Genomic DNA, 20665 nt, shown 5'->3' on the forward strand with positions numbered 1-20665 from the left:
ATTGCGTGCGCAAATTGAGACTTGATGATAGCGGATAAAAGAAAATACTTCCGACACCGGGAATTGAACCCGGGCCTCCTGGGTTAGATACAGGTATCCTAGCCACTAGACCATGCAGGAGAACGGAGTGGGACGAAGCGATCGCTTAGCCATTCGGCCAACAGGGTGAAAGTATTGAAGCTACATAGCGTGCGCAAATTGGAGACTTGATGATAGCAGATAAAAGAAAATACTTCCGACACCGGGAATCGAACCCGGGCCTCCTGGGTGAGAGCCAGGTATCCTAGCCACTAGACCATGCCGGAAAACAGAGAGGGACGGAGCGATCGCTTAGCCATTCGGCCAACACGGTATAAGGTATGTAGGGGGCACAAACTGGAGACTTGATGACAGCAGATAAAAGAAAATACTTCCGACACCAGGAATCGAACCCGGGCCTCCTGTGTGAAAGCCAGGTATCTTAGCCACTAGACCATGCAGGAGAACAGAGAGGGAAATTGCGATCGCTTAGCCATTTGGCCGACAGGGTAAAACTATTGAAGTTACATAGCGTGCGCAAATTGGAGACTTGATAGCAGATACAAAAATTACTTCCGACACTGGGAATCAAGCCCGGGTCTCCTGGGTGAGAGCCAGGTATCCTAGGCACTAGACCATGCCGGAGAACGGAGAGGGACGGAGCGATCGCTTAGCCATTCGGCCAACACGGTATAAGGTATATAGGGTGCACAAATTGGAGGCTTGATGACAGCAGATAAAAGAAAATACTTCCGACACCGGGAATCGAACCCGGGCCTCCTGTGTGAGAGCCAGGTATCCTAGCCACTAGACCATGCCGGAGAACCGAGAGGGAAGGAGCGATCGCTTAGCGATTCGGCCTACAGGGTAAAAGTATTGAATTGACATAGCGTGTGCAAATTGGAGACTTGATGATAGCAGATCAAAGAAAATACTTCCGACACCGGGAATCGAACCCGGGTCTCCTGGCTGAGAGCTAGGTATCCTATCCACTAGACCATGCTGGAAAACGGAGAGGGACAGAGCCATTCCTTAGCCCTTCAGCCAACAGTGTAAATGTATTGAAGTTACATAGCGTGCGCAAATTGGAGACTTGATAATAGCAGATAAAAGAAAATACTTCCGACACCGGGAATCGCACACGGGCCTCCTGTGTGAGAGCCAGGTATCTTTGCCACTAGACCATGCCAGAGAACGGAGAGGGACGGAGCGATCGCTTAGCCATTCGGCCAACACGGTAAAAGTATTGAAGGTATATAGCGTGCGCGAATAGGAGACTTGATGACAGCAGATAAAAGAAAATACTTCCGACACCGGGAATCGAACCCGGGCCTCCTGGGTGAGAGCCAGGTATCCTAGACACTAGACCATGCTGGAGAGCAGAGAGGGAAGGAGCGATCGCTTACCGATTCGGCCAACAGGGTAAAACTATTGAAGTTACATTGCGTGCGCAAATTTGAGACTTGATGTCAGCGGGTAAAAGAAAGTACTTCCGACACCGGGAATCGAACCTGGGCCTCCTGGGTGAAAGCCAGGTATCCTAGCCACTAGACCATGCCGGAGAACAGAGAGGGAAGGAACGATCGCTTAGTCATTCGGCAAACAGGGTAAAAATATTGAAGTTATATAGCGTGCGCAATTTGTAGACTTGAAGATAGCCGATAAATATACTTCCGACACCGGGAATCGAACCCAGGCCTCTTGGGTGAGAGCCAGATATCCTAGCCGCTAAACCACGCCGAGAACGGAGAGGGACGGAGCGATTGCTTAGCCATTCGGCCAACAGGGTAAAACTATTGAAGTTACATAGCGTGCGCGAATAGGAGACTTTATGATAGCAGATAAAAAAATATTTCCGACGCCGGGAATTGCACCCCGGCCTCCAGGGTGAGAGCTAGGTATCCTATCAACTAGACCATACTGGAGAATGGAGAGGGACAGAGCGATCCCTTAGCCATTCAGCCAACAGTGTAAATGTATTGAAGTTACATAGCGTGCGCAAATTGGAGACTTGATGATAGCAGATAAAAGAAAATACTTCTGACACCAGGAATCGAACCCGGGCCTCCTGGGTGAGAGCCAGGTATCCTAGCCACTAGACCATGCCGGAGAACGGAGAGAGACGGAGCGATCGCTTAGCCATTCGGCCAACACGGCATAAGGTATATAGGGTGCACAAATTGGAGACTTGATGACAGCAGATAAAAGAAAATACTTCCGACACCGGGAATCGAACCCGGGAATCCTGTGTGAGAGCCAGGTATCTTAGCCACTAGACCATGCAGGAGAACAGAGAGGGAAATAGCGATCGCTTAGCCATTTGGCCGACAGGGTAAAACTATTGAAGTTACATAGCGTGCGCAAATTGGAGACTTGATGATAGCAGATAAAAGAAAACGCTTCTGACACCGGGAATCGTACCCGGGCCTTCTGGGTGAGAGCCAGGTATCCAAGCCACTAGACCATGCCAGAGAGGGTGGAGCGATCACTTAGTCGTTCGGCCAACAAGGTAAAAATATTGAAGTTACATAGCGTGCGCGAATTGGAGACTTGATGATAGCAGATGAAAGAAAATACTTCCAACACCGGGAAGCAAACTCGGGGCTCCTGGGTGAGAGCCAGGTATGTTAGCCACTAGACTATGCTGGAGATCGGAGAGGGATGGAGCGATCGCTTAACGATTCGGCCAACAGGGTAAAACTATTGAAGATACATTGCGTGCGCAAATTGAGACTTGATGACAGCGGATAAAAGAAAATACTTCCGACACCGGGAATTGAACCCGGGCCTCCTGGGTTAGATACAGGTATCCTAGCCACTAGACCATGCAGGAGAACGGAGTGGGACGAAGCGATCGCTTAGCCATTCGGCCAACAGAGTGAAAGTATTGAAGCTACATAGCGTGCGCAAATTGGAGACTTGATGATAGCAGATAAAAGAAAATACTTCCGACACCGGGAATCGAACCCGGGCCTCCTGGGTGAGAGCCAGGTATCCTAGCCACTAGACCATGCCGGAAAACGGAGAGGGACGGAGCGATCGCTTAGCCATTCGGCCAACACGGTATAAGGTATGTAGGGGGCACAAACTGGAGACTTGATGACAGCAGATAAAAGAAAATACTTCCGACACCGGGAATCGAACCCGGGAATCCTGTGTGAGAGCCAGGTATCTTAGCCACTAGACCATGCAGGAGAACAGAGAGGGAAATAGCGATCGCTTAGCCATTTGGCCGACAGGGTAAAACTATTGAAGTTACATAGCGTGCGCAAATTGGAGACTTGATGATAGCAGATAAAAGAAAACGCTTCTGACACCGGGAATCGTACCCGGGCCTTCTGGGTGAGAGCCAGGTATCCAAGCCACTAGACAATGCCAGAGAGGGTGGAGCGATCACTTAGTCGTTCGGCCAACAAGGTAAAAATATTGACGTTACATAGCGTGCGCGAATTGGAGACTTGATGATAGCAGATGAAAGAAAATACTTCCAACACCGGGAAGCAAACTCGGGGCTCCTGGGTGAGAGCCAGGTATGTTAGCCACTAGACTATGCTGGAGATCGGAGAGGGATGGAGCGATCGCTTAACGATTCGGCCAACAGGGTAAAACTATTGAAGATACATTGCGTGCGCAAATTGAGACTTGATGATAGCGGATAAAAGAAAATACTTCCGACACCGGGAATTGAACCCGGGCCTCCTGGGTTAGATACAGGTATCCTAGCCACTAGACCATGCAGGAGAACGGAGTGGGACGAAGCGATCGCTTAGCCATTCGGCCAACAGGGTGAAAGTATTGAAGCTACATAGCGTGCGCAAATTGGAGACTTGATGATAGCAGATAAAAGAAAATACTTCCGACACCGGGAATCGAACCCGGGCCTCCTGGGTGAGAGCCAGGTATCCTAGCCACTAGACCATGCCGGAAAACAGAGAGGGACGGAGCGATCGCTTAGCCATTCGGCCAACACGGTATAAGGTATGTAGGGGGCACAAACTGGAGACTTGATGACAGCAGATAAAAGAAAATACTTCCGACACCAGGAATCGAACCCGGGCCTCCTGTGTGAAAGCCAGGTATCTTAGCCACTAGACCATGCAGGAGAACAGAGAGGGAAATTGCGATCGCTTAGCCATTTGGCCGACAGGGTAAAACTATTGAAGTTACATAGCGTGCGCAAATTGGAGACTTGATAGCAGATACAAAAATTACTTCCGACACTGGGAATCAAGCCCGGGTCTCCTGGGTGAGAGCCAGGTATCCTAGGCACTAGACCATGCCGGAGAACGGAGAGGGACGGAGCGATCGCTTAGCCATTCGGCCAACACGGTATAAGGTATATAGGGTGCACAAATTGGAGGCTTGATGACAGCAGATAAAAGAAAATACTTCCGACACCGGGAATCGAACCCGGGCCTCCTGTGTGAGAGCCAGGTATCCTAGCCACTAGACCATGCCGGAGAACCGAGAGGGAAGGAGCGATCGCTTAGCGATTCGGCCTACAGGGTAAAAGTATTGAATTGACATAGCGTGTGCAAATTGGAGACTTGATGATAGCAGATCAAAGAAAATACTTCCGACACCGGGAATCGAACCCGGGTCTCCTGGCTGAGAGCTAGGTATCCTATCCACTAGACCATGCTGGAAAACGGAGAGGGACAGAGCCATTCCTTAGCCCTTCAGCCAACAGTGTAAATGTATTGAAGTTACATAGCGTGCGCAAATTGGAGACTTGATAATAGCAGATAAAAGAAAATACTTCCGACACCGGGAATCGCACACGGGCCTCCTGTGTGAGAGCCAGGTATCTTTGCCACTAGACCATGCCAGAGAACGGAGAGGGACGGAGCGATCGCTTAGCCATTCGGCCAACACGGTAAAAGTATTGAAGGTATATAGCGTGCGCGAATTGGAGACTTGATGACAGCAGATAAAAGAAAATACTTCCGACACCGGGAATCGAACCCGGGCCTCCTGGGTGAGAGCCAGGTATCCTAGACACTAGACCATGCTGGAGAGCAGAGAGGGAAGGAGCGATCGCTTACCGATTCGGCCAACAGGGTAAAACTATTGAAGTTACATTGCGTGCGCAAATTTGAGACTTGATGACAGCGGGTAAAAGAAAGTACTTGCGACACCGGCAATCGAACCCGGGCCTCCTTGGTGAAAGCCAGGTATCCTAGCCACTAAACCATGCCAGAGAACAGAGAGGGAAGGAGCGATCGCTTAGTCATTCGGCAAACAAGGTAAAAGTATTGAAGTTATATAGCGTGCGCAAATTGTAGACTTGAAGATAGCCGATAAAGATACTTCCGACACCGGGAATCAAACCCAGGCCTCTTGGGTGACAGCCACATATCCTAGCCACTAAACCACGCCGAGAACGGAGAGGGACGGAGCGATTGCTTAGCCATTCGGCCAAACGGGTAAAACTATTCAAGTTACATAGCGTGCGCGAATAGGAGACTTTATGATAGCAGATAAAAAAATATTTCCGACGCCGGGAATTGCACCCCGGCCTCCAGGGTGAGAGCCAGATATCCTAGCCACTAGACCATGCCAGAGATAAGAGAGGGACGGAGTGATCGCTTAGTGATTCGGCCAACAGGGTAAAAGTATTGAAGTTACATAGCGTGCGCAAATGGCAGACTTGATGATAGCAGATAAAAGAAAACACTTCTGACAACGGGAATCGTACCCGGGCCTTCTGTGTGAGAGCCAGGTATCCAAGCCACTAGACCATGCCAGAGAGGGTGGAGCGATCACTTAGTCATTCGGCCAACAAGGTAAAAGTATTGAAGTTACATAGCGTGCGCGAATTGGAGACTTGATGATAGCAGATAAAAGAAAATACTTCCGACACCGGGAAACAAACTCGGGCCTCCTGGGTGAGAGCCACGTATGTTAGCCACTAGACCATGCTGGAGATCGGAGAGGGATGGAGCGATCGCTTAACGATTTGGCCAACAGGGAAAAACTATTGAAGATACATTGCGTGCGCAAATTGAGACTTAATGACAGCGGATAAAAGAAAATACTTCCGACACCGCGAATTGAACCCGGGCCTCCTGGGTTAGATCCAGGTATCCTAGCCACTAGACCATGCAGGAGAACGGGGAGGGACGAAGCGATCGCTTAGCCATTCGGCCAACAGGGTGAAATTATTGAAGTTACATAGCGTGCGCTAATTGGAGACTTGATGATAGCAGATAAAAGAAAATACTTCCGACACCGGGAATCGAACCCGGGTCTCCTGGGTGAGAGCTAGGTATCCTATCCACTAGACCATGCTGGAGAACGGAGAGGGACAGAGCGATCCCTTAGCCCTTCAGCCAACAGTGTAAATGTATTGAAGTTACATAGCGTGCGCAAATTGGAGACTTGATGATAGCAGATAAAAGAAAATACTTCCGAACCGGGGATCGAACCCGGGCCTCCTGGGTGAGAGCCAGGTATCCTAGGCACTAGACCATGCCGGAGAACGGAGAGGGACGGAGCGATCGCTTAGCCATTCGGCCAACACGGTATAAGGTATATAGGGTGCACAAATTGGAGACTTGATGACAGCAGATAAAAGAAAATACTTCCGACACCGGGAATCGAACCCGGGCCTCCTGGGTGAGAGCTAGGTATCCTAGCCACTAGACCATGCCAGAGAACGAAGAGGGACGGAGCGATCGCTTAGCCATTCGGCCAACACGGTAAAAGTATTGAAGGTATATAGCGTGCGCGAATCGGAGACTTGATGACAGCAGATAAAAGAAAATACTTCCAACACCGGGAATCGAACCCGGGCCTCCTGGGTGAGAGCCAGGTATCCTAGCCACTAGATCATGCCGGAGAGCAGAGAGGGAAGGGGCGATCGCTTAGCCATTCGGCCAACAGGGTGAAATTATTGAAGTTACATATCGTGCGCTAATTGGAGACTTGATGATAGCAGATAAAAGAAAATACTTCCGACACCGGGAATCGAACCCGGGTCTCCTGGGTGAGAGCTAGGTATCCTATCCACTAGACCATGCTGGAGAACGGAGAGGGACAGAGCGATCCCTTAGCCATTCAGCCAACAGTGTAAATGTATTGAAGTTATAGAGCGTGCGCAAATTGGAGACTTGATGATAGCAGATAAAAGAAAATACTTCTGACACTGGGAATCAAGCCCAGCCCTCCGGGGTGAGAGCCAGGTATCCTAGACACTAGACCATGCCGGAGAACGAAGAGGGACGGAGCGATCGCTTAGCCATTCGGCCAACACGGTAAAAGTATTGAAGGTATATAGCGTGCGCGAATTGGAGACTTGATGACAGCAGATAAAAGAAAATACTTCCGACACCGGGAAACAAACTCGGGCCTCCTGGGTGAGAGCCACGTATGTTAGCCACTAGACCATGCTGGAGATCGGAGAGGGATGGAGCGATCGCTTAACGATTCGGCCAACAGGGAAAAACTATTGAAGATACATTGCGTGCGCAAATTGAGACTTGATGACAGCGGATAAAAGAAAATACTTCCGACACCGCGAATTGAACCCGGGCCTCCTGGGTTAGATCCAGGTATCCTAGCCACTAGACCATGCAGGAGAACGGAGAGGGACGAAGCGATCGCTTAGCCATTCGGCCAACAGGGTGAAATTATTGAAGTTACATAGCGTGCGCTAATTGGAGACTTGATGATAGCAGATAAAAGAAAATACTTCCGACACCGGGAATCGAACCCGGGCCTCCTGGGTGAGAGCCAGGTATCCTAGCCACTAGACCATGCCGGAAAACGGAGAGGGGCGGAGCGATCGCTTAGCCATTCGGCCAACACGGTATAAGGTATGTAGGGGGCACAAACTGGAGACTTGATGACAGCAGATAAAAGAAAATACTTCCGACACCGGGACTCGAACCCGGGCCTCCTGTGTGAAAGCCAGGTATCTTAGCCACTAGACCATGCAGGAGAACAGAGAGGGAAATTGCGATCGCTTAGCCATTTGGCCGACAGGGTAAAACTATTGAAGTTACATAGCGTGCGCAAATTGGAGACTTGATAGCAGATACAAAAATTACTTCCGACACTGGGAATCAAGCCCGGGTCTCCTGGGTGAGAGCCAGGTATCCTAGGCACTAGACCATGCCGGAGAACGGAGAGGGACGGAGCGATCGCTTAGCCATTCGGCCAACACGGTATAAGGTATATAGGGTGCACAAATTGGAGGCTTGATGACAGCAGATAAAAGAAAATACTTCCGACACCGGGAATCGAACCCGGGCCTCCTGTGTGAGAGCCAGGTATCCTAGCCACTAGACCATGCCGGAGAACCGAGAGGGAAGGAGCGATCGCTTAGCGATTCGGCCTACAGGGTAAAAGTATTGAATTGACATAGCGTGTGCAAATTGGAGACTTGATGATAGCAGATCAAAGAAAATACTTCCGACACCGGGAATCGAACCCGGGTCTCCTGGCTGAGAGCTAGGTATCCTATCCACTAGACCATGCTGGAAAACGGAGAGGGACAGAGCCATTCCTTAGCCCTTCAGCCAACAGTGTAAATGTATTGAAGTTACATAGCGTGCGCAAATTGGAGACTTGATAATAGCAGATAAAAGAAAATACTTCCGACACCGGGAATCGCACACGGGCCTCCTGTGTGAGAGCCAGGTATCTTTGCCACTAGACCATGCCAGAGAACGGAGAGGGACGGAGCGATCGCTTAGCCATTCGGCCAACACGGTAAAAGTATTGAAGGTATATAGCGTGCGCGAATTGGAGACTTGATGACAGCAGATAAAAGAAAATACTTCCGACACCGGGAATCGAACCCGGGCCTCCTGGGTGAGAGCCAGGTATCCTAGACACTAGACCATGCTGGAGAGCAGAGAGGGAAGGAGCGATCGCTTACCGATTCGGCCAACAGGGTAAAACTATTGAAGTTACATTGCGTGCGCAAATTTGAGACTTGATGACAGCGGGTAAAAGAAAGTACTTGCGACACCGGCAATCGAACCCGGGCCTCCTTGGTGAAAGCCAGGTATCCTAGCCACTAAACCATGCCAGAGAACAGAGAGGGAAGGAGCGATCGCTTAGTCATTCGGCAAACAAGGTAAAAGTATTGAAGTTATATAGCGTGCGCAAATTGTAGACTTGAAGATAGCCGATAAAGATACTTCCGACACCGGGAATCAAACCTAGGCCTCTTGGGTGACAGCCACATATCCTAGCCACTAAACCACGCCGAGAACGGAGAGGGACGGAGCGATTGCTTAGCCATTCGGCCAAACGGGTAATACTATTCAAGTTACATAGCGTGCGCGAATAGGAGACTTTATGATGGCAGATAAAGGAAAATACTTCCGACACCGGGAATCGGACCCGGGCCTCCTGAGTGAGAGCCAGGTATCCTAGCCACTAGACCATGCCGGAGAACCGAGAGGGAAGGAGCGATCGCTTAGCGATTCGGCCTACAGGGTAAAAGTATTGAATTGACACAGCGTGCGCAAATTGGAGACTTGATGATAGCAGATAAAAGAAAAAACTTCCGACACCGGGAATCGAACCCAGGTCTCCTGGCTGAGAGCTAGGTATCCTATCCACTAGACCATGCTGGAGAACGGAGAGGGACAGAGCGATCCCTTAGCCATTCAGCCAACAGTGTAAATGTATTGAAGTTATAGAGCGTGCGCAAATTGGAGACTTGATGATAGCAGATAAAAGAAAATACTTCTGACACTGGGAATCAAGCCCAGCCCTCCGGGGTGAGAGCCAGGTATTCTAGACACTAGACCATGCCGGAGAAGGAAGAGGGACGGAGCGATCGCTTAGCCATTCGGCCAACACGGTAAAAGTATTGAAGGTATATAGCGTGCGCGAATTGGAGACTTGATGACAGCAGATAAAAGAAAATATTTCCAACACCGGGAATCGAACCCGGGCCTCCTGGGTGAGAGCCAGGTATCCTAGCCACTAGATCATGCCGGAGAGCAGAGAGGGAAGGGGCGATCGCTTAGCGATTCGGCCAACAGGGTAAAACTATTGAAGTTACATTGCGTGCGCAAATTTGAGACTTGATGTCAGCGGGTAAAAGAAAGTACTTCCGACACCGGGAATCGAACCTGGGCCTCCTGGGTGAAAGCCAGGTATCCTAGCCACTAGACCATGCCGGAGAACAGAGAGGGAAGGAACGATCGCTTAGTCATTCGGCAAACAGGGTAAAAATATTGAAGTTATATAGCGTGCGCAATTTGTAGACTTGAAGATAGCCGATAAATATACTTCCGACACCGGGAATCGAACCCAGGCCTCTTGGGTGAGAGCCAGATATCCTAGCCACTAAACCACGCCGAGAACGGAGAGGGACGGAGCGATTGCTTAGCCATTCGGCCAACAGGGTAAAACTATTGAAGTTACATAGCGTGCGCGAATAGGAGACTTTATGATAGCAGATAAAAAAATATTTCCGACGCCGGGAATTGCACCCCGGCCTCCAGGGTGAGAGCCAGATATCCTAGCCACTAGACCATGCCAGAGATAAGAGAGGGACGGAGTGATCGCTTAGTGATTCGGCCAACAGGGTAAAAGTATTGAAGTTACATAGCGTGCGCAAATGGCAGACTTGATGATAGCAGATAAAAGAAAACACTTCTGACAACGGGAATCGTACCCGGGCCTTCTGTGTGAGAGCCAGGTATCCAAGCCACTAGACCATGCCAGAGAGGGTGGAGCGATCACTTAGTCATTCGGCCAACAAGGTAAAAGTATTGAAGTTACATAGCGTGCGCGAATTGGAGACTTGATGATAGCAGATAAAAGAAAATACTTCCGACACCGGGAAACAAACTCGGGCCTCCTGGGTGAGAGCCACGTATGTTAGCCACTAGACCATGCTGGAGATCGGAGAGGGATGGAGCGATCGCTTAACGATTCGGCCAACAGGGAAAAACTATTGAAGATACATTGCGTGCGCAAATTGAGACTTGATGACAGCGGATAAAAGAAAATACTTCCGACACCGCGAATTGAACCCGGGCCTCCTGGGTTAGATCCAGGTATCCTAGCCACTAGACCATGCAGGAGAACGGGGAGGGACGAAGCGATCGCTTAGCCATTCGGCCAACAGGGTGAAATTATTGAAGTTACATAGCGTGCGCTAATTGGAGACTTGATGATAGCAGATAAAAGAAAATACTTCCGACACCGGGAATCGAACCCGGGTCTCCTGGGTGAGAGCTAGGTATCCTATCCACTAGACCATGCTGGAGAACGGAGAGGGACAGAGCGATCCCTTAGCCATTCGGCCAACACGGTATAAGGTATATAGGGTGCACAAATTGGAGACTTGATGACAGCAGATAAAAGAAAATACTTCCGACACCGGGAATCGAACCCGGGCCTCCTGGGTGAGAGCTAGGTATCCTAGCCACTAGACCATGCCGGAGAACGAAGAGGGACGGAGCGATCGCTTAGCCATTCGGCCAACACGGTAAAAGTATTGAAGGTATATAGCGTGCGCGAATCGGAGACTTGATGACAGCAGATAAAAGAAAATACTTCCAACACCGGGAATCGAACCCGGGCCTCCTGGGTGAGAGCCAGGTATCCTAGCCACTAGATCATGCCGGAGAGCAGAGAGGGAAGGGGCGATCGCTTAGCCATTCGGCCAACAGGGTGAAATTATTGAAGTTACATATCGTGCGCTAATTGGAGACTTGATGATAGCAGATAAAAGAAAATACTTCCGACACCGGGAATCGAACCCGGGTCTCCTGGGTGAGAGCTAGGTATCCTATCCACTAGACCATGCTGGAGAACAGAGAGGGACAGAGCGATCCCTTAGCCATTCAGCCAACAGTGTAAATGTATTGAAGTTATAGAGCGTGCGCAAATTGGAGACTTGATGATAGCAGATAAAAGAAAATACTTCTAACACTGGGAATCAAGCCCAGCCCTCCGGGGTGAGAGCCAGGTATCCTAGACACTAGACCATGCCGGAGAACGAAGAGGGACGGAGCGATCGCTTAGCCATTCGGCCAACACGGTAAAAGTATTGAAGGTATATAGCGTGCGCGAATTGGAGACTTGATGACAGCAGATAAAAGAAAATACTTCCAACACCGGGAATCGAACCCGGGCCTCCTGGGTGAGAGCCAGGTATCCTAGCCACTAGATCATGCCGGAGAGCAGAGAGGGAAGGGGCGATCGCTTAGCGATTCGGCCAACAGGGTAAAACTATTGAAGTTACATTGCGTGCGCAAATTTGAGACTTGATGTCAGCGGGTAAAAGAAAGTACTTTCGACACCGGGAATCGAACCCGGGCCTCCTGGGTGAAAGCCAGGTATCCTAGCCACTAGACCATGCCGGAGAACAGAGAGGGAAGGAACGATCGCTTAGTCATTCGGCAAACAGGGTAAAAGTATTGAAGTTATATAGCGTGCGCAAATTGTAGACTTGATAGCCGATAAAGATACTTCCGACACCGGGAATCAAACCCAGGCCTCTTGGTTGACAGCCAGATATCCTAGCCACTAAACCACGCCGAGAACGGAGAGGGACGGAGCGATTGCTTAGCCATTCGGCCAACAGGGTAAAACTATTCAAGTTACATAGCGTGCGCGAATAGGAGACTTTATGATAACAGATAAAAGAAATACTTCCGACACCGGGAATCGAACCCGGGCCTCCTGAGTGAGAGCCAGGTATCCTAGCCACTAGACCATGCCGGAGAACCGAGAGGGAAGGAGCGATCGCTTAGCGATTCGGCCTACAGGGTAAAAGTATTGAATTGACACAGCGTGCGCAAATCGGAGACTTGATGATAGCAGATAAAAGAAAAAACTTCCGACACCGGGAATCGAACCCAGGTCTCCTGGCTGAGAGCTAGGTATCCTATCCACTAGACCATGCTGGAGAACGGAGAGAGACAGAGCGATCCCTTAGCCATTCAGCCAACAGTGTAAATGTATTGAAGTTATAGAGCGTGCGCAAATTGGAGACTTGATGATAGCAGATAAAATAAAATACTTCTGACACTGGGAATCAAGCCCAGCCCTCCGGGGTGACAGCCAGGTATCCTAGACACTAGAACATGCCGGAGAACGAAGAGGGACGGAGTGATCGCTTAGCCATTCGGCCAACACGGTAAAAGTATTGAAGGTATATAGCGTGCGCGAATTGGAGACTTGATGACAGCAGATAAAAGAAAATACTTCCAACACCGGGAATCGAACCCGGGCCTCCTGGGTGAGAGCCAGGTATCCTAGCCACTAGATCATGCCGGAGAGCAGAGAGGGAAGGGGCGATCGCTTAGCGATTCGGCCAACAGGGTAAAACTATTGAAGTTACATTGCGTGCGCAAATTTGAGACTTGATGACAGCGGGTAAAAGAAAGTACTTCCGACACCGGGAATCGAACCCGGGCCTCCTGGGTGAAAGCCAGGTATCCTAGCCACTAGACCATGCCGGAGAAAAGAGAGGGAAGGAACGATCGCTTAGTCATTCGGCAAACAGGGTGAAATTATTGAAGTTACATAGCGTGCGCTAATTGGAGACTTGATGATAGCAGATAAAAGAAAATACTTCCGTCACCGGGAATCGAACCCGGGTCTCCTGGGTGAGAGCTAGGTATCCTATCCACTAGACCATGCTGGAGAACGGAGAGGGACAGAGCGGTCCCTTAGCCCTTCAGCCAACAGTGTAAATGTATTGAAGTTACATAGCGTGCGCAAATTGGAGACTTGATAATAGCAGATAAAAGAAAATACTTCCGACACCGGGAATCGCACACGGGCCTCCTGTGTGAGAGCCAGGTATCTTTGCCACTAGACCATGCCAGAGAACGGAGAGGGACGGAGCGATCGCTTAGCCATTCGGCCAACACGGTAAAAGTATTGAAGGTATATAGCGTGCGCGAATTGGAGACTTGATGACAGCAGATAAAAGAAAATACTTCCGACACCGGAAATCGAACCCGGGCCTCCTGGGTGAGAGCCAGGTATCCTAGACACTAGACCATGCTGGAGAGCAGAGAGGGAAGGAGCGAACGCTTACCGATTCGGCCAACAGGGTAAAACTATTGAAGTTACATTGCGTGCGCAAATTTGAGACTTGATGACAGCGGGTAAAAGAAAGTACTTGCGACACCGGCAATCGAACCCGGGCCTCCTTGGTGAAAGCCAGGTATCCTAGCCACTAAACCATGCCAGAGAACAGAGAGGGAAGGAGCGATCGCTTAGTTATTCGGCAAACAAGGTAAAAGTATTGAAGTTATATAGCGTGCGCAAATTGTAGACTTGAAGATAGCCGATAAAGATACTTCCGACACCGGGAATCAAACCCAGGCCTCTTGGGTGACAGCCACATATCCTAGCCACTAAACCACGCCGAGAACGGAGAGGGACGGAGCGATTGCTTAGCCATTCGGCCAAACGGGTAAAACTATTCAAGTTACATAGCGTGCGCGAATAGGAGACTTTATGATGGCAGATAAAGGAAAATACTTCCGACACCGGGAATCGGACCCGGGCCTCCTGAGTGAGAGCCAGGTATCCTAGCCACTAGACCATGCCGGAGAACCGAGAGGGAAGGAGCGATCGCTTAGCGATTCGGCCTACAGGGTAAAAGTATTGAATTGACACAGCGTGCGCAAATTGGAGACTTGATGATAGCAGATAAAAGAAAAAACTTCCGACACCGGGAATCGAACCCAGGTCTCCTGGCTGAGAGCTAGGTATCCTATCCACTAGACCATGCAGGAGAACGGAGAGGGACAGAGCGATCCCTTAGCCATTCAGCCAACAGTGTAAATGTATTGAAGTTATAGAGCGTGCGCAAATTGTAGACTTGATGATAGCAGATAAAAGAAAATACTTCTGACACTGGGAATCAAGCCCAGCCTTCCGGGGTGAGAGCCAGGTATTCTAGACACTAGACCATGCCGGAGAAGGAAGAGGGACGGAGCGATCGCTTAGCCATTCGGCCAACACGGTAAAAGTATTGAAGGTATATAGCGTGCGCGAATTGGAGACTTGATGACAGCAGATAAAAGAAAATACTTCCAACACCGGGAATCGAACCCGGGCCTCCTGGGTGAGAGCCAGGTATCCTAGCCACTAGATCATGCCGGAGAGCAGAGAGGGAAGGGGCGATCGCTTAGCGATTCGGCCAACAGGGTAAAACTATTGAAGTTACATTGCGTGCGCAAATTTGAGACTTGATGTCAGCGGGTAAAAGAAAGAACTTCCGACACCGGGAATCGAACCTGGGCCTCCTGGGTGAAAGCCAGGTATCCTAGCCACTAGACCATGCCGGAGAACAGAGAGGGAAGGAACGATCGCTTAGTCATTCGGCAAACAGGGTAAAAATATTGAAGTTATATAGCGTGCGCAATTTGTAGACTTGAAGATAGCCGATAAATATACTTCCGACACCGGAAATCGAACCCAGGCCTCTTGGGTGAGAGCCAGATATCCTAGCCACTAAACCACGCCGAGAACGGAGAGGGACGGAGCGATTGCTTAGCCATTCGGCCAACAGGGTAAAACTATTGAAGTTACATAGCGTGCGCGAATAGGAGACTTTATGATAGCAGATAAAAAAATATTTCCGACTCCGGGAATTGCACCCCGGCCTCCAGGGTGAGAGCCAGATATCCTAGCCACTAGACCATGCCAGAGATAAGAGAGGGACGGAGTGATCGCTTAGTGATTCGGCCAACAGGGTAAAAGTATTGAAGTTACATAGCGTGCGCAAATGGCAGACTTGATGATAGCAGATAAAAGAAAACACTTCTGACAACGGGAATCGTACCCGGGCCTTCTGTGTGAGAGCCAGGTATCCAAGCCACTAGACCATGCCAGAGAGAGTGGAGCGATCACTTAGTCATTCGGCCAACAAGGTAAAAGTATTGAAGTTACATAGCGTGCGCGAATTGGAGACTTGATGATAGCAGATAAAAGAAAATACTTCCGACACCGGGAAACAAACTCGGGCCTCCTGGGTGAGAGCCACGTATGTTAGCCACTAGACCATGCTGGAGATCGGAGAGGGATGGAGCGATCGCTTAGCCATTCGGCCAACACGGTATAAGGTATGTAGGGGGCAAAAACTGGAGACTTGATGACAGCAGATAAAAGAAAATACTTCCGACACCGGGAATCGAACCCGGGAATCCTGTGTGAGAGCCAGGTATCTTAGCCACTAGACCATGCAGGAGAACAGAGAGGGAAATAGCGATCGCTTAGCCATTTGGCCGACAGGGTAAAACTATTGAAGTTACATAGCGTGCGCAAATTGGAGACTTGATGATAGCAGATAAAAGAAAACGCTTCTGACACCGGGAATCGTACCCGGGCCTTCTGGGTGAGAGCCAGGTATCCAAGCCACTAGACCATGCCAGAGAGGGTGGAGTGATCACTTAGTCGTTCGGCCAACAAGGTAAAAATATTGAAGTTACATAGCGTGCGCGAATTGGAGACTTGATGATAGCAGATGAAAGAAAATACTTCCAACACCGGGAAGCAAACTCGGGGCTCCTGGGTGAGAGCCAGGTATGTTAGCCACTAGACTATGCTGGAGATCGGAGAGGGATGGAGCGATCGCTTAACGATTCGGCCAACAGGGTAAAACTATGGAAGATACATTGCGTGCGCAAATTGAGACTTGATGACAGCGGATAAAAGAAAATACTTCCGACACCGGGAATTGAACCCGGGCCTCCTGGGTTAGATACAGGTATCCTAGCCACTAGACCATGCAGGAGAACGGAGTGGGACGAAGCGATCGCTTAGCCATTCGGCCAACAGGGTGAAAGTATTGAAGCTACATAGCGTGCGCAAATTGGAGACTTGATGATAGCAGATAAAAGAAAATACTTCCGACACCGGGAATCGAACCCGGGCCTCCTGGGTGAGAGCCAGGTATCCTAGCCACTAGACCATGCCGGAAAACGGAGAGGGACGGAGCGATCGCTTAGCCATTCGGCCAACACGGTATAAGGTATGTAGGGGGCACAAACTGGAGACTTGATGACAGCAGATAAAAGAAAATACTTCCGACACCGGGAATCGAACCCGGGCCTCCTGTGTGAAAGCCAGGTATCTTAGCCACTAGACCATGCAGGAGAACAGAGAGGGAAATAGCGATCGCTTAGCCATTTGGCCGACAGGGTAAAACTATTGAAGTTACATAGCGTGCGCAAATTGGAGACTTGATAGCAGATACAAAAATTACTTCCGACACTGGGAATCAAGCCCGGGTCTCCTGGGTGAGAGCCAGGTATCCTAGGCACTAGACCATGCCGGAGAACGGAGAGGGACGGAGCGATCGCTTAGCCATTCGGCCAACACGGTATAAGGTATATAGGGTGCACAAATTGGAGGCTTGATGACAGCAGATAAAAGAAAATACTTCCGACACCGGGAATCGAACCCGGGCCTCCTGTGTGAGAGCCAGGTATCCTAGCCACTAGACCATGCCGGAGAACCGAGAGGGAAGGAGCGATCGCTTAGCGATTCGGCCTACAGGGTAAAAGTATTGAATTGACATAGCGTGTGCAAATTGGAGACTTGATGATAGCAGATCAAAGAAAATACTTCCGACACCGGGAATCGAACCCGGGTCTCCTGGCTGAGAGCTAGGTATCCTATCCACTAGACCATGCTGGAAAACGGAGAGGGACAGAGCCATTCCTTAGCCCTTCAGCCAACAGTGTAAATGTATTGAAGTTACATAGCGTGCGCAAATTGGAGACTTGATAATAGCAGATAAAAGAAAATACTTCCGACACCGGGAATCGCACACGGGCCTCCTGTGTGAGAGCCAGGTATCTTTGCCACTAGACCATGCCAGAGAACGGAGAGGGACGGAGCGATCGCTTAGCCATTCGGCCAACACGGTAAAAGTATTGAAGGTATATAGCGTGCGCGAATTGGAGACTTGATGACAGCAGATAAAAGAAAATACCTCCGACACCGGGAATCGAACCCGGGCCTCCTGGGTGAGAGCCAGGTATCCTAGACACTAGACCATGCTGGAGAGCAGAGAGGGAAGGAGCGATCGCTTACCGATTCGGCCAACAGGGTAAAACTATTGAAGTTACATTGCGTGCGCAAATTTGAGACTTGATGACAGCGGGTAAAAGAAAGTACTTGCGACACCGGCAATCGAACCCGGGCCTCCTTGGTGAAAGCCAGGTATCCTAGCCACTAAACCATGCCAGAGAACAGAGAGGGAAGGAGCGATCGCTTAGTCATTCGGCAAACAAGGTAAAAGTATTGAAGTTATATAGCGTGCGCAAATTGTAGACTTGAAGATAGCCGATAAAGATACTTCCGACACCGGGAATCAAACCCAGGCCTCTTGGGTGACAGCCACATATCCTAGCCACTAAAACACGCCGAGAACGGAGAGGGACGGAGCGATTGCTTAGCCATTCGGCCAAACGGGTAAAACTATTCAAGTTACATAGCGTGCGCGAATAGGAGACTTTATGATGGCAGATAAAGGAAAATACTTCCGACACCGGGAATCGGACCCGGGCCTCCTGAGTGAGAGCCAGGTATCCTAGCCACTAGACCATGCCGGAGAACCGAGAGGGAAGGAGCGATCGCTTAGCGATTCGGCCTACAGGGTAAAAGTATTGAATTGACACAGCGTGCGCAAATTGGAGACTTGATGATAGCAGATAAAAGAAAAAACTTCCGACACCGGGAATCGAACCCAGGTCTCCTGGCTGAGAGCTAGGTATCCTATCCACTAGACCATGCTGGAGAACGGAGAGGGACAGAGCGATCCCTTAGCCATTCAGCCAACAGTGTAAATGTATTGAAGTTATAGAGCGTGCGCAAATTGGAGACTTGATGATAGCAGATAAAAGAAAATACTTCTGACACTGGGAATCAAGCCCAGCCCTCCGGGGTGAGAGCCAGGTATTCTAGACACTAGACCATGCCGGAGAAGGAAGAGGGACGGAGCGATCGCTTAGCCATTCGGCCAACACGGTAAAAGTATTGAAGGTATATAGCGTGCGCGAATTGGAGACTTGATGACAGCAGATAAAAGAAAATACTTCCAACACCGGGAATCGAACCCGGGCCTCCTGGGTGAGAGCCAGGTATCCTAGCCACTAGATCATGCCGGAGAGCAGAGAGGGAAGGGGCGATCGCTTAGCGATTCGGCAAACAGGGTAAAACTATTGAAGTTACATTGCGTGCGCAAATTTGAGACTTGATGTCAGCGGGTAAAAGAAAGTACTTCCGACACCGGGAATCGAACCTGGGCCTCCTGGGTGAAAGCCAGGTATCCTAGCCACTAGACCATGCCGGAGAACAGAGAGGGAAGGAACGATCGCTTAGTCATTCGGCAAACAGGGTAAAAATATTGAAGTTATATAGCGTGCGCAATTTGTAGACTTGAAGATAGCCGATAAATATACTTCCGACACCGGGAATCGAACCCAGGCCTCTTGGGTGAGAGCCAGATATCCTAGCCACTAAACCACGCCGAGAACGGAGAGGGACGGAGCGATTGCTTAGCCATTCGGCCAACAGGGTAAAACTATTGAAGTTACATAGCGTGCGCGAATAGGAGACTTTATGATAGCAGATAAAAAAATATTTCCGACGCCGGGAATTGCACCCCGGCCTCCAGGGTGAGAGCCAGATATCCTAGCCACTAGACCATGCCAGAGATAAGAGAGGGACGGAGTGATCGCTTAGTGATTCGGCCAACAGGGTAAAAGTATTGAAGTTACATAGCGTGCGCAAATGGCAGACTTGATGATAGCAGATAAAAGAAAACACTTCTGACAACGGGAATCGTACCCGGGCCTTCTGTGTGAGAGCCAGGTATCCAAGCCACTAGACCATGCCAGAGAGGGTGGAGCGATCACTTAGTCATTCGGCCAACAAGGTAAAAGTATTGAAGTTACATAGCGTGCGCGAATTGGAGACTTGATGATAGCAGATAAAAGAAAATACTTCCGACACCGGGAAACAAACTCGGGCCTCCTGGGTGAGAGCCACGTATGTTAGCCACTAGACCATGCTGGAGATCGGAGAGGGATGGAGCGATCGCTTAGCCATTCGGCCAACAGGGTAAAACTATTCAAGTTACATAGCGTGCGCGAATAGGAGACTTTATGATAGCAGATAAAAGAAAATACTTCCGACACCGGGAATCGAACCCGGGCCTCCTGAGTGAGAGCCAGGTATCCTAGCCACTAGACCATGCCGGAGAACCGAGAGGGAAGGAGCGATCGCTTAGCGATTCGGCCTACAGGGTAAAAGTATTGAATTGACACAGCGTGCGCAAATTGGAGACTTGATGATAGCGGATAAAAGAAAAAACTTCCGACACCGGGAATCGAACCCGGGTCTCCTGGGTGAGAGCTAGGTATCCTATCCACTAGACCATGCTGGAGAACGGAGAGGGACAGAGCGATCCCTTAGCCCTTCAGCCAACAGTGTAAATGTATTGAAGTTACATAGCGTGCGCAAATTGGAGACTTGATGATAGCAGATAAAAGAAAATACTTCCGACACCGGGAATCGAACCCGGGCCTCCTGGGTGAGAGCCAGGTATCCTAGGCACTAGACCATGCCGGAGAACGGAGAGGGACGGAGCGATCGCTTAGCCATTCGGCCAACACGGTATAAGGTATATAGGGTGCAC

At 49.9% G+C, this 20665-nt stretch overlaps 52 non-coding genes across 52 annotated transcripts; all 52 read right to left on the minus strand.

Annotated features, from left to right (window-relative positions):
- Positions 1-233: 233 nt before the first annotated feature.
- TRNAE-CUC (transfer RNA glutamic acid (anticodon CUC)) lies at positions 234-305 on the minus strand. The gene has a single exon. It is a non-coding gene; the product is annotated as a tRNA-Glu (tRNA).
- A 463-nt stretch (positions 306-768) lies between these two features.
- Positions 769-840, minus strand: TRNAE-CUC (transfer RNA glutamic acid (anticodon CUC)). The gene has a single exon. It is a non-coding gene; the product is annotated as a tRNA-Glu (tRNA).
- A 113-nt stretch (positions 841-953) lies between these two features.
- Positions 954-1025, minus strand: TRNAE-CUC (transfer RNA glutamic acid (anticodon CUC)). Its single transcript has one exon. It is a non-coding gene; the product is annotated as a tRNA-Glu (tRNA).
- Positions 1026-1323: 298 nt separating this feature from the next.
- Positions 1324-1395, minus strand: TRNAE-CUC (transfer RNA glutamic acid (anticodon CUC)). Its single transcript has one exon. It is a non-coding gene; the product is annotated as a tRNA-Glu (tRNA).
- A 113-nt stretch (positions 1396-1508) lies between these two features.
- TRNAE-UUC (transfer RNA glutamic acid (anticodon UUC)) lies at positions 1509-1580 on the minus strand. Its single transcript has one exon. It is a non-coding gene; the product is annotated as a tRNA-Glu (tRNA).
- A 476-nt stretch (positions 1581-2056) lies between these two features.
- On the minus strand, positions 2057-2128 carry TRNAE-CUC (transfer RNA glutamic acid (anticodon CUC)). Its single transcript has one exon. It is a non-coding gene; the product is annotated as a tRNA-Glu (tRNA).
- Positions 2129-2418: 290 nt separating this feature from the next.
- Positions 2419-2490, minus strand: TRNAE-CUC (transfer RNA glutamic acid (anticodon CUC)). Its single transcript has one exon. It is a non-coding gene; the product is annotated as a tRNA-Glu (tRNA).
- A 474-nt stretch (positions 2491-2964) lies between these two features.
- Positions 2965-3036, minus strand: TRNAE-CUC (transfer RNA glutamic acid (anticodon CUC)). The gene has a single exon. It is a non-coding gene; the product is annotated as a tRNA-Glu (tRNA).
- Positions 3037-3872: 836 nt separating this feature from the next.
- On the minus strand, positions 3873-3944 carry TRNAE-CUC (transfer RNA glutamic acid (anticodon CUC)). The gene has a single exon. It is a non-coding gene; the product is annotated as a tRNA-Glu (tRNA).
- Positions 3945-4407: 463 nt separating this feature from the next.
- Positions 4408-4479, minus strand: TRNAE-CUC (transfer RNA glutamic acid (anticodon CUC)). The gene has a single exon. It is a non-coding gene; the product is annotated as a tRNA-Glu (tRNA).
- A 113-nt stretch (positions 4480-4592) lies between these two features.
- Positions 4593-4664, minus strand: TRNAE-CUC (transfer RNA glutamic acid (anticodon CUC)). The gene has a single exon. It is a non-coding gene; the product is annotated as a tRNA-Glu (tRNA).
- A 298-nt stretch (positions 4665-4962) lies between these two features.
- TRNAE-CUC (transfer RNA glutamic acid (anticodon CUC)) lies at positions 4963-5034 on the minus strand. The gene has a single exon. It is a non-coding gene; the product is annotated as a tRNA-Glu (tRNA).
- Positions 5035-6241: 1207 nt separating this feature from the next.
- On the minus strand, positions 6242-6313 carry TRNAE-CUC (transfer RNA glutamic acid (anticodon CUC)). The gene has a single exon. It is a non-coding gene; the product is annotated as a tRNA-Glu (tRNA).
- Positions 6314-6602: 289 nt separating this feature from the next.
- On the minus strand, positions 6603-6674 carry TRNAE-CUC (transfer RNA glutamic acid (anticodon CUC)). The gene has a single exon. It is a non-coding gene; the product is annotated as a tRNA-Glu (tRNA).
- Positions 6675-6787: 113 nt separating this feature from the next.
- TRNAE-CUC (transfer RNA glutamic acid (anticodon CUC)) lies at positions 6788-6859 on the minus strand. Its single transcript has one exon. It is a non-coding gene; the product is annotated as a tRNA-Glu (tRNA).
- Positions 6860-6972: 113 nt separating this feature from the next.
- Positions 6973-7044, minus strand: TRNAE-CUC (transfer RNA glutamic acid (anticodon CUC)). Its single transcript has one exon. It is a non-coding gene; the product is annotated as a tRNA-Glu (tRNA).
- Positions 7045-7711: 667 nt separating this feature from the next.
- Positions 7712-7783, minus strand: TRNAE-CUC (transfer RNA glutamic acid (anticodon CUC)). The gene has a single exon. It is a non-coding gene; the product is annotated as a tRNA-Glu (tRNA).
- A 463-nt stretch (positions 7784-8246) lies between these two features.
- On the minus strand, positions 8247-8318 carry TRNAE-CUC (transfer RNA glutamic acid (anticodon CUC)). Its single transcript has one exon. It is a non-coding gene; the product is annotated as a tRNA-Glu (tRNA).
- A 113-nt stretch (positions 8319-8431) lies between these two features.
- Positions 8432-8503, minus strand: TRNAE-CUC (transfer RNA glutamic acid (anticodon CUC)). The gene has a single exon. It is a non-coding gene; the product is annotated as a tRNA-Glu (tRNA).
- Positions 8504-8801: 298 nt separating this feature from the next.
- On the minus strand, positions 8802-8873 carry TRNAE-CUC (transfer RNA glutamic acid (anticodon CUC)). The gene has a single exon. It is a non-coding gene; the product is annotated as a tRNA-Glu (tRNA).
- A 478-nt stretch (positions 8874-9351) lies between these two features.
- Positions 9352-9423, minus strand: TRNAE-CUC (transfer RNA glutamic acid (anticodon CUC)). The gene has a single exon. It is a non-coding gene; the product is annotated as a tRNA-Glu (tRNA).
- A 113-nt stretch (positions 9424-9536) lies between these two features.
- On the minus strand, positions 9537-9608 carry TRNAE-CUC (transfer RNA glutamic acid (anticodon CUC)). The gene has a single exon. It is a non-coding gene; the product is annotated as a tRNA-Glu (tRNA).
- A 298-nt stretch (positions 9609-9906) lies between these two features.
- TRNAE-CUC (transfer RNA glutamic acid (anticodon CUC)) lies at positions 9907-9978 on the minus strand. The gene has a single exon. It is a non-coding gene; the product is annotated as a tRNA-Glu (tRNA).
- Positions 9979-10091: 113 nt separating this feature from the next.
- TRNAE-UUC (transfer RNA glutamic acid (anticodon UUC)) lies at positions 10092-10163 on the minus strand. Its single transcript has one exon. It is a non-coding gene; the product is annotated as a tRNA-Glu (tRNA).
- A 1022-nt stretch (positions 10164-11185) lies between these two features.
- On the minus strand, positions 11186-11257 carry TRNAE-CUC (transfer RNA glutamic acid (anticodon CUC)). The gene has a single exon. It is a non-coding gene; the product is annotated as a tRNA-Glu (tRNA).
- Positions 11258-11362: 105 nt separating this feature from the next.
- Positions 11363-11434, minus strand: TRNAE-CUC (transfer RNA glutamic acid (anticodon CUC)). Its single transcript has one exon. It is a non-coding gene; the product is annotated as a tRNA-Glu (tRNA).
- A 113-nt stretch (positions 11435-11547) lies between these two features.
- On the minus strand, positions 11548-11619 carry TRNAE-CUC (transfer RNA glutamic acid (anticodon CUC)). Its single transcript has one exon. It is a non-coding gene; the product is annotated as a tRNA-Glu (tRNA).
- Positions 11620-11732: 113 nt separating this feature from the next.
- TRNAE-CUC (transfer RNA glutamic acid (anticodon CUC)) lies at positions 11733-11804 on the minus strand. The gene has a single exon. It is a non-coding gene; the product is annotated as a tRNA-Glu (tRNA).
- A 298-nt stretch (positions 11805-12102) lies between these two features.
- Positions 12103-12174, minus strand: TRNAE-CUC (transfer RNA glutamic acid (anticodon CUC)). The gene has a single exon. It is a non-coding gene; the product is annotated as a tRNA-Glu (tRNA).
- A 113-nt stretch (positions 12175-12287) lies between these two features.
- TRNAE-UUC (transfer RNA glutamic acid (anticodon UUC)) lies at positions 12288-12359 on the minus strand. The gene has a single exon. It is a non-coding gene; the product is annotated as a tRNA-Glu (tRNA).
- A 289-nt stretch (positions 12360-12648) lies between these two features.
- Positions 12649-12720, minus strand: TRNAE-CUC (transfer RNA glutamic acid (anticodon CUC)). Its single transcript has one exon. It is a non-coding gene; the product is annotated as a tRNA-Glu (tRNA).
- A 113-nt stretch (positions 12721-12833) lies between these two features.
- TRNAE-CUC (transfer RNA glutamic acid (anticodon CUC)) lies at positions 12834-12905 on the minus strand. Its single transcript has one exon. It is a non-coding gene; the product is annotated as a tRNA-Glu (tRNA).
- A 298-nt stretch (positions 12906-13203) lies between these two features.
- On the minus strand, positions 13204-13275 carry TRNAE-CUC (transfer RNA glutamic acid (anticodon CUC)). Its single transcript has one exon. It is a non-coding gene; the product is annotated as a tRNA-Glu (tRNA).
- A 113-nt stretch (positions 13276-13388) lies between these two features.
- Positions 13389-13460, minus strand: TRNAE-UUC (transfer RNA glutamic acid (anticodon UUC)). The gene has a single exon. It is a non-coding gene; the product is annotated as a tRNA-Glu (tRNA).
- Positions 13461-13573: 113 nt separating this feature from the next.
- TRNAE-CUC (transfer RNA glutamic acid (anticodon CUC)) lies at positions 13574-13645 on the minus strand. Its single transcript has one exon. It is a non-coding gene; the product is annotated as a tRNA-Glu (tRNA).
- A 298-nt stretch (positions 13646-13943) lies between these two features.
- Positions 13944-14015, minus strand: TRNAE-CUC (transfer RNA glutamic acid (anticodon CUC)). The gene has a single exon. It is a non-coding gene; the product is annotated as a tRNA-Glu (tRNA).
- A 478-nt stretch (positions 14016-14493) lies between these two features.
- Positions 14494-14565, minus strand: TRNAE-CUC (transfer RNA glutamic acid (anticodon CUC)). The gene has a single exon. It is a non-coding gene; the product is annotated as a tRNA-Glu (tRNA).
- A 483-nt stretch (positions 14566-15048) lies between these two features.
- Positions 15049-15120, minus strand: TRNAE-CUC (transfer RNA glutamic acid (anticodon CUC)). The gene has a single exon. It is a non-coding gene; the product is annotated as a tRNA-Glu (tRNA).
- A 113-nt stretch (positions 15121-15233) lies between these two features.
- Positions 15234-15305, minus strand: TRNAE-UUC (transfer RNA glutamic acid (anticodon UUC)). The gene has a single exon. It is a non-coding gene; the product is annotated as a tRNA-Glu (tRNA).
- Positions 15306-16320: 1015 nt separating this feature from the next.
- Positions 16321-16392, minus strand: TRNAE-CUC (transfer RNA glutamic acid (anticodon CUC)). The gene has a single exon. It is a non-coding gene; the product is annotated as a tRNA-Glu (tRNA).
- Positions 16393-16866: 474 nt separating this feature from the next.
- Positions 16867-16938, minus strand: TRNAE-CUC (transfer RNA glutamic acid (anticodon CUC)). The gene has a single exon. It is a non-coding gene; the product is annotated as a tRNA-Glu (tRNA).
- Positions 16939-17043: 105 nt separating this feature from the next.
- Positions 17044-17115, minus strand: TRNAE-UUC (transfer RNA glutamic acid (anticodon UUC)). Its single transcript has one exon. It is a non-coding gene; the product is annotated as a tRNA-Glu (tRNA).
- Positions 17116-17401: 286 nt separating this feature from the next.
- On the minus strand, positions 17402-17473 carry TRNAE-CUC (transfer RNA glutamic acid (anticodon CUC)). Its single transcript has one exon. It is a non-coding gene; the product is annotated as a tRNA-Glu (tRNA).
- A 113-nt stretch (positions 17474-17586) lies between these two features.
- TRNAE-CUC (transfer RNA glutamic acid (anticodon CUC)) lies at positions 17587-17658 on the minus strand. Its single transcript has one exon. It is a non-coding gene; the product is annotated as a tRNA-Glu (tRNA).
- A 298-nt stretch (positions 17659-17956) lies between these two features.
- On the minus strand, positions 17957-18028 carry TRNAE-CUC (transfer RNA glutamic acid (anticodon CUC)). The gene has a single exon. It is a non-coding gene; the product is annotated as a tRNA-Glu (tRNA).
- A 478-nt stretch (positions 18029-18506) lies between these two features.
- On the minus strand, positions 18507-18578 carry TRNAE-CUC (transfer RNA glutamic acid (anticodon CUC)). Its single transcript has one exon. It is a non-coding gene; the product is annotated as a tRNA-Glu (tRNA).
- Positions 18579-18691: 113 nt separating this feature from the next.
- Positions 18692-18763, minus strand: TRNAE-CUC (transfer RNA glutamic acid (anticodon CUC)). Its single transcript has one exon. It is a non-coding gene; the product is annotated as a tRNA-Glu (tRNA).
- Positions 18764-19061: 298 nt separating this feature from the next.
- TRNAE-CUC (transfer RNA glutamic acid (anticodon CUC)) lies at positions 19062-19133 on the minus strand. Its single transcript has one exon. It is a non-coding gene; the product is annotated as a tRNA-Glu (tRNA).
- A 113-nt stretch (positions 19134-19246) lies between these two features.
- On the minus strand, positions 19247-19318 carry TRNAE-UUC (transfer RNA glutamic acid (anticodon UUC)). Its single transcript has one exon. It is a non-coding gene; the product is annotated as a tRNA-Glu (tRNA).
- An 838-nt stretch (positions 19319-20156) lies between these two features.
- Positions 20157-20228, minus strand: TRNAE-CUC (transfer RNA glutamic acid (anticodon CUC)). Its single transcript has one exon. It is a non-coding gene; the product is annotated as a tRNA-Glu (tRNA).
- A 113-nt stretch (positions 20229-20341) lies between these two features.
- On the minus strand, positions 20342-20413 carry TRNAE-CUC (transfer RNA glutamic acid (anticodon CUC)). Its single transcript has one exon. It is a non-coding gene; the product is annotated as a tRNA-Glu (tRNA).
- A 113-nt stretch (positions 20414-20526) lies between these two features.
- TRNAE-CUC (transfer RNA glutamic acid (anticodon CUC)) lies at positions 20527-20598 on the minus strand. The gene has a single exon. It is a non-coding gene; the product is annotated as a tRNA-Glu (tRNA).
- Positions 20599-20665: the final 67 nt, after the last annotated feature.

This window comes from Rhipicephalus microplus, unplaced genomic scaffold (genome assembly GCF_043290135.1).
Source record: "Rhipicephalus microplus isolate Deutch F79 unplaced genomic scaffold, USDA_Rmic scaffold_21, whole genome shotgun sequence".
Lineage (NCBI taxonomy): Eukaryota > Metazoa > Arthropoda > Arachnida > Ixodida > Ixodidae > Rhipicephalus > Rhipicephalus microplus.